The sequence below is a fragment of the Furipterus horrens genome, unplaced genomic scaffold (genome assembly GCF_987537825.1).
Source record: "Furipterus horrens unplaced genomic scaffold, mFurHor1.1.pri manual_scaffold_24, whole genome shotgun sequence".
In the NCBI taxonomy this organism is placed as follows: Eukaryota; Metazoa; Chordata; class Mammalia; order Chiroptera; family Furipteridae; genus Furipterus; species Furipterus horrens.
In genome coordinates, this window is record NW_028327194.1 from 1,444,117 (window position 1) to 1,456,710 (window position 12,594).

Here is a 12,594-nt window from a genome sequence, read left to right on the forward strand (position 1 = left end):
CACCACCTCCCCAGCCTGAGCCAAACTCTCCCCACCAATGCCAATTCCTCCCATTGAACACAAATCCAAGCCTCTCCATCTTTAAAACCTGTCCCCTGATAAAGGGGCGGGGGGAGACCTAATATTGGAGAATCTACATTCCAAGTGCCCACAATAGGCCAGGAACTGGAAGCTAGTTTGCTCTTGAAAAAGGGCGTCCTTTCTGAGAATGGGGAAGATCCAGAGGGAGGAAGACGTGGTATGCCAAACGCCCCCTCACACCTCATGCTCAGTGTCCTTTACCTGGACGTGGAAGGAAGGCCCCTTATGAGGACAGGGCAAGGCAAGTAAACCTCACAAGCTTAGCCCCGAGGCAGAAAGGAGCTTTGAGAAAGACCAACCAACACCATTGTGCCTGGAGCATGTATTCAGCAAGCCAAGGCCTCCTGGTTTTGTAACATTTTAGGGCTATTTTGAGTCTAAACTCTACGACAGCTCCTGCTACAACTAGATTTTTATCCGATTCAAAAGCTGGACTCCAACACAAATGCTGCAGATCCTGTGGCCTCAAAGAAATGGCAACAACATTCCTTCTGTTCTACAGAGAACCCGGGATGTTCTTGCCTTGCCTGGAGGCTCAGCTACCTCTGAGATTCTCCCTTCTGTCCTAGGAACACCCTGGGATCTTATGCTTGATCTCATTGCTTCCATCCATGTGTTCTTCCTTGGTGCTAACTGCTAGCAAGACAAACCAAAACAGCCCCCCTTCAGTGCTCAGTCCAGTTGTACTTGCATCAGGCTCTGCTCCGGTAGGCCCCTAGGTCTGTGCAAAGACACCCCTCTCTGTTTAGAAGGCTTCCAAACTCACTGAAATTTCTGGAACTTGGTGTGAGAAAGCCCATAGTAGACCAGTTACTGAGGAAGGTCTCCCAGAAGAGATCTGTCATTGAATAAAGGGTGTTTGTCCCCCTAACCACACTCTACCCCAATAGCTCTTTCCCAGCAGTTGGCAAATGGCAGGTGCTCAAGTTCTAGAAGGATATTGAAAGCAGGTTCTTCTTTTTTTTTAAGTTAAAAAAAACCTATTTATTTATTTATTTATTTTTAGAGAGAGGGGAAAGGAGAAAGAGGGAGAGAAACAGAAACATCACTGTGTGGTTGCCTCTCACTCGCCTCCAACTGGGGACCTGACGTACAACCTAGTCATGTGCCCTGCCTGGGAATCAAACCAGTGACACTTGGCTCGTTGGTGAAAGCAGGTTCTTCTTTATAGAGGTGAGATAGATGCTAGAGCAAGACTTGACCCGTCCCGCAGGTTGAGCAACGAGGACCCTAGAGGGGGAGTGAGGATGAGAAAGGGGCAAGAGGCACAAAGAATGGAGACAAGACAGTGCTCTGATCAAGTCTCGTTTATTCTTCGTCACAACAGCATTTTTGTAGCTCAGGAGAAGACGAAGTTTTCATTAGGGAGGAGCGCAGCCGCACCTGGGGCGTTATCTAACGGATAAGAGTTAAAATGAAGGACAGCAACTCCCAGGAAGAGAAAGAGGGAAGTTGCCCTTAATTAGGAGCAGACAACTATTATGGGATAATGAGGCCACGCCAAGCAGAACTTTAGGATGCCGGTCAGCAAGACTTTAGCCGAGGAACTTTTTAGTTCCCCACAGGTCCCCCTTTTTTATTTTATTTAAGCTGAGAGCCTTGCGGGGACTGCGCCTGTCTTAGGTCGGGAGATCGCCACACGGAGCTAACCTTGCCCTACCCGTCATTGGTTATCTAGGGCAGCTTCATTTTTTGGCCAGATACCTGTCTTAGGTGGCGGCTGGCAATGCGTGTGGTCTCCGGTTGCCCGTCATTGACTGTCCAGTCCAGCTCACCAAGGCATTAGTTACATGTATGAGCATCATAGTAAGTTGCAGTCTCAGCCTGTTCCAATTTTTGATAATGGACCTGTATTGGCTGCATTTTTATGGCATCTATTTGTTGCTTGATAAAGGCCATCACCTTATTGAAAAGGAAAGGTCCTAAGGATAGAAGCAGGAGTAGCCCTATGAGAGGTCCTAACAGTGGAAGGAGATAGGGAAGGACTCCATTAAGTCCGCTCCACAGGGGATTTTCGAAGAGTTCTTTTCTTCTTCTCACTAGGTCTTCCTGTAGCTTCTTTATTTTGTCTCGGACGATGCCTGATTTGTTGGCGTAGAAGCAGCAACGTTCCTGCAAAGCCAAGCATATTCCTCCCTGTTCTGCTGTAAGTAGGTCTAGTCCCCACCTATTTTGGAGAACTACTTCAGCTAGGGAGTCTAATTGATCTTGGATGTCATTAATGGTGCTGGACAAAGCTTGAACATCGTCAATTAGCTGATTAGAGAGCTTTGTGTAGGAATGAACTGCAATTCCTAACCCCGTTGTCCCTGTGGCCAATGCCCCTGAAACACCTAACCCTACTAATAGGGGGATGAAAGATACGGCTCTTTTGTGGCGACCTGCAATGTAGTCAAAACTGGGAATGGGAACAGGGTCATCTCCGGAAACTATATCTATGTCTGGCAATAAGGTAGCTAGGACACATATTCCTGTCCAATTGTTGGGCAAGGATGAAAATGCTAAATTTCCTCCACAAACAAACACCTGCCCTTTGCCTGGGCAGAGGGAGTTGCTATGGTTCACTATGCTACTACAGTTAGCAAATTCAACAAATCCAACATGAATATCAAAGCTATTATTTTGAGACTTACCTTGGAGGCAGAGGGAAGCAGGAAAATACATGGGCTGTACTCTAAAGGGCAAGCTGGGGCTACAATTTTGATGAGACTTATTAAAGGTGATGATATCCGCAGGAATGGCTAGAGGCATAGGCGTGCCTAAAGTCATGCATAGCCAGCAGTCTGCAGCTAGTTGGGGGTTGGAGATGATAAGGGCTCGGTGGGTGGCCGTCAAGATGTCAGTGGTTTGGGTATCTAAATCTATTCCCCGTGGTTTAGGTAACGCCAGAGGGTGGTAATTGATTTTTGGATGCAGGTTTGTTATGAGGTGTTCTATTTGTTTTTGCACTTCAATTTCTCTTATTCTATCTTGAGGACCACCACCATCAGAAACATGTACAGGGGCCTTCTTATGCCAGCATACTGGCTTTCCAACAGTGCCTTGGCAAGAGGCCTGCAGATACTTAGTAGACCCAATTGGTGAAGGGTTGGACCCCCAATCTCCTTGGTCAATAGCATTTTGCACTTTTTGCAGTATGGCAGTAAAATAAATGACATTAGAGGAGGTACATTCCTGTACTGACTCATAACAGGTAGAATGCATCTGATTATAGATGGTGGTGCATTCCTTGGGACATGCTCCTGGTTTGTCATTGGTAGCGGGTATGACAGGAGGCTTATTTACACAATACCACCTCTGTTCAGAGACCCCTGCAAAGGTCATGTCATATATGAGATAGGCCTTTTTTGTGCCACAATCTACAATTTTGGTATAGTGACTGGGTGTGGCGTAATTGGTGGCAATACCTCCCCCACAGCTGCAGGGGGGCCCGAATAATGCAAGGTAGGGATCTCCATGTTGCGGCCCCCCAAGGCCACCTTCTATGTCCGGGCAAAAATGCAGTAGTACCCCGAGCAGCAGGATTACGTTCTTCTTGAACATGTCCTGAAATAGAAAATAAGGAAATTTTCCTCAGGGTAAGTCCTTATCCCTGGGTTTAGTTGTGGTTATTTATTGTGTCAGACTTGCTGTTTATTTGTTTAACCAGACGTTCCGGTAGCCATCTGGCGGACTTCATTTCTTTAGAGTAGATGCACACTGATCCTCGGCCCCAGATAAGTACTGGGTCTGGGCCATGCCAGGAATTAGTTAGTGGATCTTTCCACAAAACCGAAGCGAATTGCTTTTCAGTTTCGGTTTGCCAAAAGCGAGTGGCTGCAGACTGGCCACTAGCATCTAAATTTAAAAAATTGAGTATAAAGAGGGCATGGGAAAGGATGTTTCTTGGTGACCCCCTCATGGGATACCATTCCCCCTTTTTTATTTTATTTAAAGTAATTTTAAGAGTTTGATTTGCCCTTTCTACTATTCCTTGCCCTTGTGGATTATAAGGGATACCTGTAATATGTTGGATGTTGAGACGTTTGCAAAACTGAGAGAAATTAGAGCTAATGTATCCTGGCCCATTATCTGTTTTTAGTTGTTGGGGACATCCTAATACTGCAAAGGTGGCCAGCATATGGCTAATGACATGTTTGGTGGCTTCGCCCGTTTGAAGGGAAGCAAAAATGAATCCACTATAGGTATCTATAGTAACATGTATGTATTTAAGATTGCCAAAGTCAGAAAAATGGGTAACATCCATTTGCCATAGAGCGTTAGGAATTAGCCCTCTAGGATTTACTCCTAGATGAGGGGTTGGTAAATGGATAGCACATGATGGGCAATTCTTTACTATTTGCCTAGCTTGTTCTTTTGTGATGTGATGCATAAGACGTAATGTTTTTGCATTAAGGTGATGTAGTTGATGGCTATTTTGTGCAGCAGCGAGTTTGTCCTGAATGCTGTTATTGGCCACAAATAATTGAGAGACCTGGGGAGTTCGGGTGGCAAGATCAGCTTTTTGGTTTCCTTCAGCTAGGGGACCTGGTAATCCGGAATGAGCACGTAAGTGTCCAATGTAAAATGAATGTAACCTTTGAATGATTAATTTTTGTAATTGTCTAAACAGTTCTCCAGCATTGGAGGTGCTCTTTATTTGGCCAGCCGTCTCTAGTAAGGGTACAGAGTGTGCAATGTAAGCACTATCAGTGTATATGTTAAGCGGACGGTCGGGGAAAGCAGAAAAAACCGCCAGTACTGCTTGCAGCTCTGTTATTTGAGCAGAGGTGCTTTTGGTCATAAATGATACCTCTTTATTTAGATATGTATAAGCTGCTTTGCCAGTGGACGACCCATCAGTGAATACTAATAAGGCATTTGCTATTGGCTGTGATGCCGTGCGTAGGGGAAAAACAAACTCATGCCTGTTAGCGAAATTAAGGAGTTTGTCTGGAGGATAGTGATTATCTAACGTCCCCTTAAAGGAAGCCAGAGAAATGGGCCAAGAATCAGTAGATTGCATGAGCCAATTAATTTGATCAAGGTTATAGGGTTGAATTATTATGTCTGGCTCCTTGCCAAAATAGCATTTACCCTGATCACGGCCTTTTATAATGAGCTCAGCTACAGATTGATAATATGGTTCAATGACCTTTTTAGGAGTGGCCGGTAGATGGATCCACATAAGAGGTGCTGTTTGCCAAAATACAGCTGTAGGGGAGAGTGTTGTTTTACATATAATAAATTTTAGAGGTTTGTCATAATTTATAAAAGTAGTAGCCTGGGAATGAATAGCATGTTCAACCTTGTGTATAGCCTGTCTCCCTTCAGGGGAGAGTTCACGGGGGGATGTGGGATTAGCGTCCCCGTGAAGGATATCATATAGTGGCTTAAGTTCCCCTTTGCTGATTTTCAAATAAGGCATTAGCCAATTGATGTCACCTAGAAGTTTTTGGAAGTCATTCAGTGTCTTAAGTTTGTCTAATCTTAATTCTAATTTTTGAGAAGAAACTTGGGACCCCCTTAATTGGAAACCTAGATAATTGTACGGGTCAGTGAGTTGTACCTTGTCAGGAGCTATTTCTAAACCATTGTTTTGCAGAGCAATGCGCATTTCATCATAGCATTTTAAAACTTCAGTTCCTGTCTTGCCTGCAATTAATATATCATCCATATAATGTATTATATACATGTTAGGCCAGCGGTTTCTTATAGATTGTAGAGCTGTGGCTACAAAAGATTGACACAAAGTAGGACTATTTGCCATCCCTTGGGGCAGGACACGCCACTGAAATCTTTTCATGGGTGCCCTAAAATTTGTTTCTGGCAGGCTGAACGCAAAGCGCTTTTGATCTTCCGGATGCAAGGGAATGGTGAAAAAACAGTCTTTTAAATCTATGACTATTTTGAAATAGCCTAATGGTATGGCGACGGGTGAAGGGAGCCCTGGCTGTAGGGCTCCCATGAGCACCATAGTCCGATTCACTGCTCTTAGATCTTGTAGTAATCGCCACTTGCCTGATTTCTTTTTGATAACAAAAATAGGGGTGTTCCATGGAGAGTTACTGGGGACAATATGGCCAGCCTCGAGTTGCTCCTGTACCAACTGTTGTGCGGCTAGCAATTTTTTACTAGTAAGAGGCCATTGATCGACCCATACCGGCTCATCGGAGAGCCAAGTAATTTTTTCAGCATGGGCCACAGGAGTGTCAATGGCCCCTAAGAAAAATGGCCTAAACCTGCTCTGTCATTTTTTGGAGGAGTGTTTATAGGTGCCGTTATACCTGTGCTATTCTTTCCTAGTCCCTGACCTGGTATGTATCCTGCTCTTAACATTTGGGCGGTGACCGTGGTGTTGGGACTTCCTATTATTAGCCCTATTTGAGATAGGAGGTCCCTTCCCCAAAGATTTATAGGTAGACCGGCTATAACATATGGTTGGATGGTACCTTGATTTCCCTCCTGATCTTTCCAAGTTAATAATTTAGAGCTTCTCTCAGGATTCTGACTTTGTCCTATTCCCTTTAAATGAGTCATGGTTGTGTCTAAGGGCCAGGCTTCAGGCCAATCTTCTCTTTTTATAATTGTAACATCTGCCCCAGTGTCTATTAGGCCAGAGAACTCCTTGCCGTCTAGCCATAGTAGCATAGTGGGCTTTTGTGCTGAAATAATTTTAGTCCAAAAAACGTCAGAGGACCCAAATCCACGATCACCTCTGTACTGCGAGACGGCAGTATTGGCAGTAGAGAGTAAAGGCAGGAGCAGTAATTGTGCAAATCTTTGGCCTGAAGCAATGGTGTTAATATGTTTAGGGGAGGAAACCATGACCTTGATTTCTCCGGCAAAATCATTATCTATGACTCCTGGGAGGACCTGCAGACCGTTCATGGTCGAACTACTGCGGCCTATTATTAAACCAAAGGTATTATCGGGGAGAGGGCCAAATATTCCCTTGGGAAGAGCCTGAACCCCCATTTCTGGGGTTAATACTGTATGGGTGGAGGAACTGAGGTCCAATCCTGCGCTTCCTGCTGTGGCTCTGAGGAGGCTTGAAACGGATTGCTTGTTGACGGAACAAAGCTTACTGCCCCATAGATTTGTTTGGGTTTGGGGGCCTGGGGCTGGCCCCTTTTCCCGTTTCCCTGTATAGGTGGCAAACTGTTGCCCTGGGCATCCATTTTAGATTTGCATTCATTTGCCCAATGATTTCCCCTTTTGCATCTGGGACATAACCCTGGAGCTGGAGTTTTATTATTAGATTCCTTTTTCCCTTTGCAATTTCTTGCAAAATGACCAGTTTCTCCACAACTAAAGCATTTTTTCTTCCCTTGTTGAGCTAGAAACTGCTTAACAGTAAAACCCTGCATCGCTGCAGCCATGGCGAGGCCTTGTTGGTAGGCCGCTCCGATGTCAGAGCACAAGCGTATATATCCGCTTAAATCAGTTTTCTTTTTGTATGGCCTAATAGCTGCCTGGCAGGCAGCATTCGCATTTTCGAAAGCTAATTGTTTAACAAAGTCTGTGCCAGCGTCAGCGCTACCAAAAATCCTACCAGCTGCAGTAATGAGTCTATGGACAAAATCTGCAAAAGGCTCATCTGGTCCTTGTTTAATGTTAGTGAGAGAGAGGAGCTCATATCACCCTTAGTGGGGAGCTTCCTCCATGCTCTTGTACCTGCTGCTTGAATTTGAGCAAAAAGTCCTGGATCATATTGCATTTGATTGTCACTAATTCCATAGTTGCCTTCTCCAATTAACATATCAAAATTCCACCCATTATTTGCCTGCATATTGCGTCTAGCAGTATCCTTACAGATTTCTACATATTCTGATTTCCATAGGAGATAGTCCCCTCCAGCTAGAGTCGCTCGAGCCAATGTTTGCCAATCACTTGGAGTGAGCCACTGATCTGTGACCGATTCTAAAATGGCCATAGTGTAAGGAGCCGTGGCTCCGTATTGAGCTACTGCAGTTTTTAATTCCTTTATGACTTTGAAATCAAATCCAGTGTGGTGTCGCCAGGCCTGTCCCTGGGCATCTACTGTTTCCGACACTGGAAATGCCTCTATTTCCTCCAAGCCTGGTATTAGTCCTGACTGAAGGGGAAGTTTGGGGGCCGCTCCTCTGACTGGGGGCCTCTGGCTTTGGGGGCCCTCTACAGAGGGTTCAAGTTCTTTTCTTTGCTTTCCTATTTTTAGCCCCTCTAATTGTCTTATTAATTCCTGATGCTCCTTTTCTAATTGTATTTGTTCTTTTAAATATTCAATTTTATTCCTCAGTTCTTCTCGAGGATTAATAACAGGGTATGCAGAAGGGGGAGCGGAGGGTGAGATATAGGGCGGTGGCCTTGTTTTCAGAGGCGGCCGTTCAGGGTTATGGTATTTAGCTGCCTCTTCTGCCAAGCGATCCCAATTAACCTCTCCCTCGTCAAAATGATTTGCAGTATATTCTGATAGGTCTGGATATAACTTCTTTTTTTATTTCACCGACACTTCTTTAGGTGCCGCAGCTCCCCCTTCTGTAATCTGAAACTCTGACGGCTTACACTTCGGACTGTCCTGTTTTTCTTTCGGTTCAACTACTTCGTCCTCACCGTCATTTTCAAGAGATATTAAATTATCCTCCTCTCGGCTGTCATTTATTTTATTTTTTCTACTTTCCTCCTTATGATTTGTCTTTAAGATATTTTGACCCTTTTTTACTACATTAGCTACTACCAGATCACTATGTCTTTGAGATAAGAGTTCATCTATTAGATTCCAATAAGAGAAGGCGGTTACAGGAACCTTCTCCGGACCAAATGTATCATAAAAGTCTTTTAAGGCATCCCCTACTCTTTTCCACCGTTGTGGATCAATGTTCCCTTCAGTGGGAAACCAGGGACATAAGTCTTTGATATAATCAAAATATTTCAGCAACTGTTTTACTTTAACATTTACTCCTCGTGCCTTTAATGTCTGTCCGAGCTGTTCAACAAAAAGCTCATGTCGGCTCATTTCTTGCCCCATGATCGCCGTTCACTTACCGAGGTGAGGTCAGCGCGGCAGGTTCCCGCGTAGCCTTTTCCTCTTCTCTACTTGGCCGGCTCCTCGAACAACGTCCTTCACTGAGTCCCCCGTTCTCGGGCCCCACGTTGGGCGCCACTTGACCCGTCCCGCAGGTCGAGCAACGAGGACCCTAGAGGGGGAGTGAGAATGAGAAAGGGGCAAGAGGCACAAAGAATGGAGACAAGACAGTGCTCTGATCAAGTCTCGTTTATTCTTCATCACAACAGCATTTTTGTAGCTCAGGAGAAGAGGAAGTTTTCATTAGGGAGGAGCGCAGCCGCACCTGGGGCGTTATCTAACGGATAAGAGTTAAAATGAAGGACAGCAACTCCCAGGAAGAGAAAGAGGGAAGTTGCCCTTAATTAGGAGCAGACAACTATTATGGGATAATGAGGCCACGCCAAGCAGAACTTTAGGATGCCGGTCAGCAAGACTTTAGCCGAGGAACTTTTTAGTTCCCCACAAAGACTCAGATGAAGGGCCAGAGGTTGGGGTTCAAAGAAGGTTTGGACTGGACTGAACTGGACTGGACGGTCCTGCAGGTTGCCTTTGCTGAAACCCACGTGCACAGGCTTTTGTCTTGTCTCCTGAAGAATCATTTCAATTCTGAGACCACACTGCACATCGTACTGACAGCTGCCCCATCCGCCCCCTGGTTCTCAATCAATGCCATGCCAGAGCCCAGCGCAGGGCATGCACTAGTAATCTCTAGTGGGAGTCCAGTTACTCAAGGCATCAACAAATCAACAAATGCAGATGTATCAACAGTGCCCTCAGTCAATAGGTGGAGAGCAGATTAAACAAAGGGATAGAGAGAGGACTGAAGATTCGGGGCACCCAGGGCGGGCCCAAGTCAGGATCTGGGCTGCAGTCTTGGGCTAGACTTGATGTTCTGAGCTAAGTACCCCTCCATATTCACAGAGGATGCTGGGAATCATGGATGCTACTGAATTCTATAGGTACACTTGTTTTTCTTCCCCATTCATACATACAAGACCTACGACAGTTTAATCTTACTGTACACATTAGTTAATAGTAAAATAAAATACAGTTATAACTATGTCATGACTTATGTGAATGTGGTCACTCATGCTTTGGGGGATCCTTTGCTGAGTTCTTCCTATAGGCTCAATGCTTTCTGGCTCAGCTTGTTGCCATCAATGGAAACATTTTTTTTCTTTTTTTTTTAAATCTGTTTTATTGATTATAATGTTACATTTGTCCCAATTTCCCTTCCTTCTTCTCCCCTCCACCCGGTGACCCCCTCTCTACAGTTGTGCCCCCCCTTTTAGTCCATGTCCATTAGTTGTGCATATAGTTCTTCTCAACCTCTCTCTGTCTATTCCATTCCCTCCTACCATGCTCCTTAATTCCTATATCATCTCCCTCCCCCTCCCCCTTCCCCCTCCCTGCTGACCTCCCCCCAGTATGCTCCCCATGCCTATAGTTCTTTTTCCACTCTCGTTGCCTGTTTAGTTTGCCTTCGTTTCCATTCCCTAGCTTCTGTTGTTGCTTCTTGTGATGCAGTTTTCATTTTAGTGTTCATAGTTTTGATCCTCCTTTTTCTAAACCAGTCCCTTTAACATCTCATATAACAGTGGTTTGGATCTAATGAACTCTTTCAGTTTTATTTTGTCCTGGAAACACTTTCTCTGCCCTTCTATTCTGAGTGACAATTTCGCTGGATAGAGTATTCGTGGTTGTAGGTTTTGGATTTTCATTACTTTGAATATTTCTTGCCAGTCCCTTCTTGCCTGCAGGGCCTCCCTTGAGAAGTCAGCTGATAGTCTAATTGCTGGAGGAAGGGAGGAGTCACGTCACAGTACTCCAAACAGGTGCGCGCAGTTTAGAAGGTACGAGTTATTTCTGGAATTTTCCATTTAATAGTTTCGGGCCCTATTGGACCACCATACCAAACCACAGAGAGGAACTTTGGATGAGGAGACTTCTCTATTTCCCCAGAGAGCCCTGGTTGCCCCCGAAGGTACAAAGGGGTCATCAGTCTACACTGATCCAAGGACCCTTCCAGCTCTCATATTTGTAACTATTAAAATGAGACTTGAAGAGGAAGTTTCCAGGGACCGTTCCCAAGGACAGCTAGAAGTGGCCAAAGCAGTTGCAACTAGCTAGTTTAACGAGCTCAGGCGCCTTCTGAAGTCGAGTTTTGGAAAAGCCATTATTTTTATAACATAATCGATGACTCACATACCCAGAGGCAACCGAGCCGGGATCATGCTTTCCATGATCAACATGGCTCTTCCGACGTTTCTGCCTAGGGTTCAGGATTGATCTCATTTTTATGATATAAAAAGTAACCCACGCTCTTAAGAGATGGTTTGGAAAGTGAAAACTACTAGAAACGTTATCATTAAAGGCTCAAGTTATTTTAACCTTCTCTCTGCTGAAGGCTTGATTGGTTTGGTATCCGAGTATAGAATTTGCTTCTCTAAGTTGCACTAGAGTTTTGACCATATGCTGAACAGGCATTTGGCCTTTTAGTTTTGCCATGACACATCTTTGTTCACAAAACTCCTGAGTACACAGAGGGTGAGGTTTGGGTTGCTGGCATTGCTTTTATTCCAAGTCTACCCTGGTGACACCCTTGTTCATTCCCATGGACCACCACGCCACTGACGTCTCGTGCCCAGTTCCTCTGGCCTCCTGCAGTCAACAAGTGTCACTCCTTGAGGTCCCAAACTTGTATGAGAACTAGTTAGACGAATACAGCCAGGGGCTTGGCCCTGGTAGCATCTTAAACGTCACAAAGCTTGCTCTTAATACTGTAGACATGTTCTCCTACCCTGGACTTCCCTATCTGTTAATTCTGCTACCATTAAATACTGAGCTCACAGCTGGGAGCTATATAGGCTTGATTCCTCGCTTCCTCCTTCATACCCAACATCCAGTCCCCTTTATCAAGTCTATTAAGTTACTACTTCTCAGAACTCAATTTTCATCTTGTCATTCTCATTGTCACCATTTTGATTCAAGTGGAATCACTTCTTAATTGATATATTTACTTCTTGGTGCCTGTAGTTGACTTGTCAGACAGCTGCGTGAAGTTAACACAAAGCCCATCTTCACAAGCTTTGATTAGTAATGACCTTGAGTCATCCTTGGGAGAAAGCTTGAATTCCATTTTATTATATGAACCAAGGTCCCACAGAATTAAGCTGTCAATTAGTGTCCTCGTCTGTTAACTACTGCCGCCACCACCTCGAGTCATTTTCTTTTCATTCTATGTGTCAAGCCCATTCCTACCTCAGGACCTTTGCACAAGCTATTCCTGCTATTGTGGATTTGAGACTTTTGCCTAGATTCTATTAATTAACTCAGGCCCCTGCTCAGGTGTTACCTCTCAGAGACCTTCCTTGGCTACCAAATCTAGAGTTGCTAATGAACCCCACACCTCACGCTGGACTCAGGCACAGGTTCATGAGTTATACTGGATGGTTAGGTTACTATTACACTGAGGGAGGGAATTG

General features: G+C 44.8%; 1 long non-coding RNA gene across 1 annotated transcript; it reads right to left on the reverse strand.

Annotated features, from left to right (window-relative positions):
• Nucleotides 1–1,375: 1,375 nt before the first annotated feature.
• LOC149990141 (uncharacterized) lies at nucleotides 1,376–9,150 on the reverse strand. Its single transcript, XR_016508916.1, has 2 exons — nucleotides 9,088–9,150; nucleotides 1,376–3,627 (listed from the first exon to the last, which is right to left on the reverse strand). It is a non-coding gene; the product is annotated as an uncharacterized LOC149990141 (long non-coding RNA).
• Between the last annotated feature and the right edge of the window lie 3,444 nt (nucleotides 9,151–12,594).